This window comes from Mus caroli, unplaced genomic scaffold, assembly GCF_978045245.1.
Source record: "Mus caroli unplaced genomic scaffold, Mus_caroli_1 scaffold_4, whole genome shotgun sequence".
Lineage (NCBI taxonomy): Eukaryota > Metazoa > Chordata > Mammalia > Rodentia > Muridae > Mus > Mus caroli.
The window spans coordinates 98,638,292-98,648,164 of NW_028227259.1; the positions used below are offsets into that span (position 1 = coordinate 98,638,292).

General features: G+C 40.4%; 1 non-coding gene across 1 annotated transcript; it reads left to right on the forward strand.

Annotated features, from left to right (window-relative positions):
- The first annotated feature begins 949 nt into the window (after positions 1 to 949).
- LOC147005254 (U6 spliceosomal RNA) lies at positions 950 to 1,056 on the forward strand. Its single transcript, XR_015047043.1, has one exon. It is a non-coding gene; the product is annotated as a U6 spliceosomal RNA (small nuclear RNA).
- The last annotated feature ends 8,817 nt before the right edge of the window (positions 1,057 to 9,873 follow it).

Here is a 9,873-nt window from a genome sequence, read left to right on the forward strand (position 1 = left end):
GGACCTCTGGAAGAGCAGTCAGTGTTCTTAACCATTGAGCCTCTCTCCAGCCCTGGAATTGCCTTTAACTTTTCATTCACAATCTTTTTGTTTTGTTTTGTTTTGACTTGTTTTGTTTTCATTGGTTTGGTTTGGTGTGTGTGTGTGTGTGTGTGTGTGTGTGTGGTGTGTGTGTTTCATTTTATTTAGAGATAATCTCACTATATAGAAATATTAAGCAATACCTAGGACCCCAACACCCAGTATGAGGACAGACAGACAGACAGACAGACATTGTGCTAGGACAAACACCTACTGTTCTTTCATTTTTCCATGGTGCAAGATCCAATAATAGGGCCCACAGGAAAAAAATGAGAGAAATTTATCAGGTTCCAGTCCTCTACCTCTACATGCATGGTCCGCGATACACAAATGAACTAAGGCAGTCATCACATACAGAACAGGATGAGAGATTATCCAGTGTGGTGGCGCAAGCTTCAGGGGACTGATGAAGGATAGCTACAAACTGAGTCTAGCCTAGACTGCATAACGAAATTCTGTCTTACCCAACCAAATACTAACAGTGGGAGCTGGTGTTACATAGGCAGCTCAGCCACTTGTCCTGAATTTTCATGAGTGAAAATAGCCGCAGTAAAGATTCCAAAGTCCTCGGTTCAAGAGAAAAGGGCTTTCTATGAAGAGCTATAGATGTCTCCTGAGAAAAGTAAAGACAAATCAGTAGTGGAAAGAAAGATTTTCAGGGTAAAATGAGATCAAGACAAAGTAGACTTTGAGCTGGATGGGGCTCATGAGCAGGAAATTGGGGAACATAGGGTCTAGCATTGACCTTGACAAGTTATTAGGCACCACAGTTATTAATGGAAGAGCCACCAGTACCTCTGGCCAGATATAGACAATGACTCACTTTTTAGCATGCATGAAAAATTTCAAGCCTCAAAGGGCATGGAGGGTGCTCACTTCGGCAGCACATATACTAAAATTGGAACCATACAGAGAAGATTAGCATGGCCCCTGCGCAAGGATGACACGCAAATTCGTGAAGCGTTCCATATTTTTATGCTCCAAATACAAAGGCAGCCACATTCATTAAAGAAACTTTAGTAAATCTAAAAGCACACATTGCACCTCATACAATAATAGTGGGAGACCTCAACACACCACTTTCACCAATGGACAGATCATGGAAACAGAAACTAAACAGGGACACAGTGATACTAACAGAAATTATGAATCAAATGGATCTGGCAGATATCTACAGAACATTCTATCCTAAAACAAAAGGATATACCTTCTTTTCAGCACCTCATGGTACCTTCTCCAAAACTGACCACATAATTGGTCACAAAACAGGCCTCAACAGATACAAAAATATTGAAATTGTCCCATGCATCCTATCAGATCACCATGGACTAAGGCTGAGCTTCAATAACAAAATAAATAATAGAAAGCCAACCTTCACGTGGAAACTGAACAACACTCTTCTCAATGATACCTTGGTCAAGGAAGGAATAAAGAAAGAAATTAAGGACTTTTTAGAGTTCAATGAAAATGAAGCCACAACATACCCAAACTTATGGGACGCAATGAAAGCATTTCTAAGAGGAAAACTCATAGCTCTGAGTGCCTCCAAAAGGAAACTAGAGAGAGCACACATTAGCAGCTTGACAACATACCTAAAAGCACTAGAACAAAAGGAAGCAAATTCACCCAAGAGGAGTAGACGGCAGGAAATAATCAAACTCAGGGGCGAAATCAACCAAGTGGAAACAAGAAGAACTATTCAAAGAATCAACCAATCAAGGAGCTGGTTCTTGAGAAAATCAACAAGATAGATAAACCCTTAGCCAGACTCACTAGAGGGCACAGGGAAAGCATCCTAATTAACAAAATCAGAAATGAAAAAGGAGACATAACAACAGATCCTGAAGACATCCAAAACACCATCAGATCCTTCTACCAAAGGCTATACTCAACCAAACTGGAGAACCTGGATGAAATGGAGAAGTTCCTAGACAGATACCAGGTACCAAAGTTGAATCAAGATCAGGTTAATGATCTAAACAGCCCTATATCCCCCAAAGAAATAGAAGCAGTCATTAATAGTCTCCCAACCAAAAAAAGCCCAGGACCAGATGGGTTTAGTGCAGAGTTCTATCAGACCTTCAAAGAAGATCTAATCCCAGTTCTTCACAAACTATTCCACAAAATAGAAACAGAAGGTACTCTACCCAACTCATTCTATGAAGCCACAATTACTCTGATACCTAAACCACAAAAAGACCCAACAAAGATAGAAAACTTCAGACCAATATCCCTTATGAATATTGATGCAAAAATCCTCAATAAAGTTCTTGCTAACCGAATCCAAGAACACATCAAAACAATCATCCATCCTGACGAAGTAGGTTTCATCCCAGGGATGCAGGGATGGTTCAATATATGGAAATCCATCAACGTAATCCAGTATATAAACAAACTCAAAGACAAAAACCACATGGTCATCTCGTTAGATGCGGAAAAAGCATTTGACAAGATCCAACACCCATTCATGAATAAAGTCTTAGAAAGATCAGGAATTCAAGGCCCATACCTAAACATGATAAAAGCAATCTACAGCAAACCAGTAGCCAACATCAAAGTAAATGGTGAGAAACTTGAAGCAATCCCTCTAAAATCAGGGACTAGACAAGGCTGTCCACTTTCCCCATACCTATTCAACATTGTACTTGAAGTCCTAGCCAGAGCAATTCGACAACAAAAGAAGATCAAAGGCATACAAATTGGAAAAGATGAAGTCAAAATATCACTTTTTGCAGATGATATGATAGTATATATAAGTGACCCTAAAAATTCCACCAGAGAACTCCTAAACCTGATAAACAGCTTCGGTGAAGTAGCTGGATATAAAATTAACTCAAACAAATCAATGGCCTTTCTCTACACAAAGAATAAACAGGCTGAGAAAGAAATTAGGGAAACAACACCCTTCTCAATAGTCACAAATAATATAAAATATCTTGGCGTGACTCTAACTAAGGAAGTGAAAGATCTGTATAATAAAAACTTCAAGTCTCTGAAGAAAGAAATTATAGAAGATCTCAGAAGATGGAAAGATCTCCCATGCTCATGGATTGGCAGGATCAACATTGTAAAAATGGCTATCTTGCCAAAAGCAATCTACAGATTCAATGCAATCCCCATCAAAATTCCAACTCAATTCTTCAACGAATTAGAAAGGGCAATCTGCAAATTCATCTGAAATAACAAAAAAACTAGGATAGCAAAAACTCTTCTCAAGGATAAAAGAACCTTTGGTGGAATCACCATGCTGGACCTAAAGCTTAACTACAGAGCAATTGTGATAAAAACTGCATGGTACTGGTATAGTGACAGACAAATAGACCAATGGAATAGAATTGAAGACCCAGAAATGAACCCACACACCTACGGTCACTTGATCTTCGACAAGGGAGCTAAAAACATCCAGTGGAAGAAAGACAGCATTTTCAACAAATGGTGCTGGCACAACTGGTTGTTAACATGTAGAAGAATGCGAATCGATCCATTCCTATCTCCTTGTACTAAGGTCAAGTCTAAGTGGATCAAGGAACTTCACATAAAACCAGAGACACTGAAACTTATAGAAGAGAAAGTGGGGAAAAGCCTTGAAGATATGGGCACAGGGGAAAAATTCCTGAATAGAACAGTAATGGCTTGTGCTGTAAGATCGAGAATTGACAAGTGGGACCTCATGAAACTGCAAAGCTTCTGCAAGGCTAAAGACACCATCAATAAGACAAAAAAACCACCAACAGATTGGGAAAGGATCTTCACCTATCCTAAATCAGATAAGGGACTAATATCCAATATTTATAAAGAACTCAAGAAGGTGGACTCCAGAAAGTCAAATAACCCCATTAAAAATGGGGCTCAGAACTGAACAAAGAATTCTCACCTGAGGAATACTGAATGGCAGAGAAGCACCTGAAAAAATGTTCAACATCCTTAATCATCAGGGAAATTCAAATCAAAACATCCCTCAGATTCTACCTCACACCAGTCAGAATGGCTAAGATCAAAAATTCAGGTGACAGCAGATGCTGGCGAGGATGTGGAGAAAGAGGAACACTCCTCCATTGTTGGTGGGATTGCAAGCTTGTACAACCACTCTGGAAATCAGTCTGGCAGTTCCTCAGAAAATTGGACATAGTACTACTGGAGGATCCAGCAATACCTCTCCTGGGCATATATCCAGAAGATGTCCCAACCGGTAAGGACACATGCTCCACTATGTTCATAGCAGCCCTATTTATAATAGCCAGAAGCTGGAAAGAACCCAGATGCCCCTCAACAGAGGAATGGATACAGAAATTATGGTACATTTACACAATGGAGTACTACTCAGCTATTAAAAAGAATGAATTTATGAAATTCCTAGCCAAATGGATGGACCTGGAGGGCATCATCTTGAGTGAAGTAACACAATCACAAAAGAACTCACACAATATGTATTCACTGATAAGTGGATATGAGCCCAAAACTTAGGATACCCAAGATATAAGATACAATTTACTAAACGCATGAAACTCAAGAAGAATGAAGACCAAAGTGTGGACACTGTGCACCTTCTTAGAATTGGGAACAAAACACCCAGGGAAGGAGTTACAGAGACAAAGTTTGTAGCTGTGATGAAAGGATGGACCATTTAGAGACTGCCGTATCCAGGGATCCATCCCATAAGCAGCTTCTAAACCCTGACACCATTGCATACACTAGCAAGATTTTGCTGAAAGGACCCAAATATAGCTGTCTCTTGTGAGACGATGCCGGGGCCTAGCAAACACAGGAGTGGATGTTCACAGTCAGCTATTGGATGTATCACAGGGCTCCCAATGGAGAAGCTAGAGAAAGTACCCAAGGAGCTAAAGGGATCTGCAACCCTATTGTCGGAACAACATGATGTACTAACCAGAACCCCGGAGCTCTTGTCTCTAGCTGCATATGTATCGAAAGATGGCCTAGTTGGCCATCATTGGAAAGACAGGCCCATTGGACTTGCAAACTTTATATGCCCCAATATAGGGGAATGCCAGGGCCAAAAGAATGGGAATGGGTGGGTAGGGAAGTGGGGGGCGCTATGGGGGACTTTTGGGATAGCATTGGAAATGTAACTGAGGAAAATATGTAATAAAAATATTAACAATTTAAAAAAAAAGGGCATGGAGGCTTTTGTCTACATACCCACTGGTGGGAAAAGGACTTCTTTCAGGTCCAGGATTTGTGCTCATTGGGAGGGGATAGATCTCTGATCCTGTTATATTGCTGAAAGCTGTTTCCCAGAGCCTTTCTGTGATTGACCTGTGTCCATTTGAGGTGTTTCTTCAAGGTGTCCTTGGGGAATTCCATGTAAATGATGGAGCACAGTAGATTCTGCAGTTTGGGGAGAAATGGTTTCAGAATGATGCTAGGAGCACTGCCCAGGTGCCTTTCATCTTCTGTTCCATGCTCAAAAGAGTAGAAGGATGGAGAGCCTGGCAGGTTTTGTTGTTTGTTTGTTTGTTTGTTTGTTTTTGTGACTTCTGTCTTTAGTTGAGGGTTTCCTCTGGACTTGGCTGAGGCTGAGATCCTGCTAATAAGCCCTATTCTTTGGCCTTGAACCTTCCAGCCCCTTGCTGGTCTATGTCTTGAGATTACAAGCTCCCCAAATGAATCATTTTTAATAATGAAAGCTACCATTTGTAAGTGGTCATTTGATCTGATTCTGGTTGCTTGCTGCCCTCTACTACCTATGCAGGTATAGTAGCTGATTCACAGTTGTACCCTTAGTGTTTAGCCATTCACATCTTCCTACCCCACACACTTTCTTTCTATTGTTAACTCTGAGCCTCCACAGTAAATCTGGGAATGAACACTTGTGAGCATTAGAGCAAAACCAGCTTTTTGCCCAAGCCAGGAGCAGCAACTTTCTTCCCTGCTTGGCAGTTGCACTCAACATGCAGAGGCCAGAGACTATAGACTTAGAATCCAAAGGAACTGTTGAGCTTGGCTTTTCCATTTTATTTTCTCCAGAAATTGGGCTTTCATAGGACACTGGCCACATCTAGGGTGGGTCATCAACCATTGCAAACCTAGAAGCTCTCTGCCAGATGTGCCTAGAAAGTAAAATCAGGGATCACTTGAGTATTACTACTTCCAGGGAGGCAGCATCAACCACAGCAGATCCCTGTGACAGTACAGAACAAGGATCAGTTGCCTTCAGTCCAGGGCAGATCTTGGAAAGTCTTGTCGGCTACAAGTTTGGGAACAAACTGTATATAAGACTGGGGCTCACCATAAGGAACCACTGGCCTTCTCCATATTGCTTCCTCTCTCTTGCAATAGGGTGCTACAACTCTCAACTTCAGAAGTTCTTAAATTGTACTATCTCACTTATTAAGTCAGGATATTGAAATCCTTTCCTATATTGAACCCCAGATCCCATTTTCCAAGGGGGGCTAGGTGAAACAGTTTCCATCTATAACCCAGTTTACACCCAAAGTAAGGAAGACACTGTCTCTGCCTCCTTGTGTAGTATGAGCCTTTGCCATGTCTAGCTACTATCTTGGTGGCATCATCTGTAGACAATGTGCTAAGCTGACCCTTCTTTAGATTTTCCAAATGCAGGTTGAACAGATGGTTCCACAGTTAAGAGCACTGGGAGTACAGCACATAGGAGCTGTCAGGAGAATGTTGGGAAATGTGCCTGAGTAGTCTCTTAGAGCAGACAGTGGTCTTAACTGCTCACTCATATCTCTAGCTCCTTTCCTTTGCTTTTCCTTTACTGAAAATATTTTTGTCATACTATGTTTTATGACTATGGCTTCTCCTCCCCCAACTCCTCTGAGATCTTCCTTACCTTCTCTTCCATCTCAATCCCCACCCTCTCTGTCTCTCCTAAGAAAAGAAACAGCCATTTAAAGAGTCATGAGACAGAGCCAGGTGTGGTGCTACACAAGTGTAATCCCAGCACAGGGGAGGAAGAAGCAGGAAGATCTTCACCCTGGTCTATCAAGTGACTTACAGAACAGCCTGACTTACAATGATACCCTGTCTTTTTTTTTTTTTTTTTCATCAGAAGGATTTTCTTTTCATTACAATTTGTGGTATCTTTTCTCTTTTTTTTTCCAATTTTTTATTAGATATTTTCTTCATTTACATTCCAAATGCTAACCCAAAAGTACCCTATACCCTCCCCCCCACCCTGCTCCCTTACTCACCTACTCCCACTTCATGGCCCTGGAGTTCCCCTGTATCGGGGCATATAAAGTTTGCAGTACAAAGGGGGCTCTCTTCCCAATGATGGCCGACTAGGCCATCTTCTGATATATATGCAGCTAGAGACAAGAGCTCTGGGAATACTGGTTAGTTCATATTGTTGTTCCACCTATAGGGTTGCAGACCCCTTCAGCTCCTTGGGTACTTTCTCTAGCTCCTCCATTGGGGGCCCTGTATTCCATCCAATAGATGACTGTGAGCATCCACTTCTGTATTTGCCAGGTACTGGCAAAGCCTCACAAGAGACAGCTATATCAGGGTCCTTACAGCAAAATCTTGTTGGTAGATGCAATAGTGTCTGCGTTTGGTGGCTATTATGGGATGTATTACCAGGCAATAAGGCAATCTCTGGATGGTCCATCCTTTTGTCTCAGCTCCAAACTTTGACTCTGTAACTCCTTCCATGGATATTTTGTTCCCAATTCTAAGGAGAAATGAAGTATCCACGCTTTGGTCTTCCTTTTTTTTTTATTTTCTTGTGTTTTGCAAATTATATCTTGGATATTTTAAGTTTTCAGGCTAATATTTGCAAATCAGTGAATTCATATCAAGTGAGTTCTTTTGTGACTAGGTTACCTCACTCAGGGTGATGCCCTCCAGATGCATCCATTTCCCTAAGAATTCCATAAATTCATTGTTTTTTAATAGCTGAATAGTACTCCATTGTGTAAATGTACCACATTTTCTGCATCCGTTCCTCTGTTGATGGACATCTGGGTTCTTTCCAGCTTCTGGCTATTATAAATAAGGCTGCTATGAACATAGTGGAGCATGTGTCCTTATTGCCAGTTGGAATATCTTCTAGATATAGGCCCAGGAGCGGTATTGCAGGATCTTCCAGTAGTTCAGAGGAACCACCAGACTGATTTCCAGAGTGGTTGTACCAGGTTGCAATCCCACCTAAAATGGAGGAGTGTTTTTCTTTCTCCACATCCTCGCCAGCACCTGCTATCACCTAAATTTTTTATCATAGCCATTCTGACTTGTTTGGAGGGAATCTCAGGGTTGTTTTGATTTGCATTTCCCTGATGATTAAGAATGTTGAACATTTTTTCAGGTGCTTCTCAGCTATTTGGTACTCCTCAGTTGGGAATTCTTTGTTTAGCTCTGTACCCCAATTTTAAATAAGGTTATTTGATTTTCTGGAGTCCACATTCTTGAGTTCTTTATATACATTGGATATTCGTCCCCTGTCTGATTTAGGATTGATAAAGATTCTTTTAAAATCTGTTGGTGGACTTTTTGTCTTATTGATGGTGTCTTTTGCCTTACAGAACCTTTGCAATTTTTCGAGGTCCCATTTGTCAATTCTTGATCTTACAGCACAAGCCATTACTGTTCTGTTCAAGAATTTTTCCCCTGTGCCCATATCTTCAAGGCTTTTCCCCACTTTCTCCTCTATAAGTTTCAGTGTCTCTGGTTTTATTTGGAGTTCCTTGATCCACTTAGACTTGAGCTTTTTACAAGGAGATAATAATGGATTAATTTGCATTCTTCTACATGATAACCTCCAGATGTCTCAGCACAATTTCTTGAAAATGCTGTCTTTTTTCCACTTGATCATTTTAGCTAACTTGTCAAAGATCAAGTGACCATAGGTGTGTGGGTTCATTTCTGGGTCTTTAATTCTATTCCACTGATCTACCTGTCTGTCACTGTACCAGTACCATGCAGCTTTTGTCACAATTGCTCTGTAGTACAGCATAATTAAGGCATGGTGACTCCACCAGCAGTTCTTTCATCATTGAGAATAGTTTTTGCTATCCTAGGTTTTTTGTTATTCCGGATGAATTTGCAAATTGCCCTTTCTATTTCAGTGAAGAATTGAGTTGGAATTTTGATGGGGATTACATTGAATCTGTAGATTGCTTTCAGCAAAAAAGCCATTTTTACTATATTGATCCAGCCAATTTATGAGCATGGGAGATCTTTCCATTTTCTGAGATCTTCTTCGATTTCATTCTTCAGAGACTTATCATACAGATCTTTCGCTTCCTTAGGTAGAGTCACACCAAGGAGGTTTATGTTCTTTGTGACTATTATAAAGGGTGTTGTTTCCCTAATTTCTTTCTCAGCCTGTTTATCCTTTCTGTAGAAAAAGGATACTGATTTTTTTTGAGTTAATTTTATATCCAGCTACTTCACTGAAGTTTATCAGGTTTAGGAGTTCCATGTTTGAATTTTTAGGATCACTTATATATACTATCATATTATTTGCAATTAGTGATATTTTGACTTTGTCCTTTCCAATTTGTATCCCCTTGATCTGGCTAGGACTTTGAATAGTATATTCAATAGGTAGGAAGAAAGTGGGCAGCCTTGTCTAGTCCCTGATTTTAGTGGGATTGCTTTCAGCTTTTCTCTGTCCAGTTTGATGTTGGCTAGTGGTTTACTGTATATTGCTTTATGTTTAGGTATAAGCCTTGAATTCATGATCTTTCCAAGACTTTTATCATGAATGTGTGTTGGATTTTGTTAAGTGCTTTCTCAGCATCTATCAAGATGATCATGTGTTTTTTGTCTTTGAGTTTGTTTATATAGTGGATTATGTTGATGAAT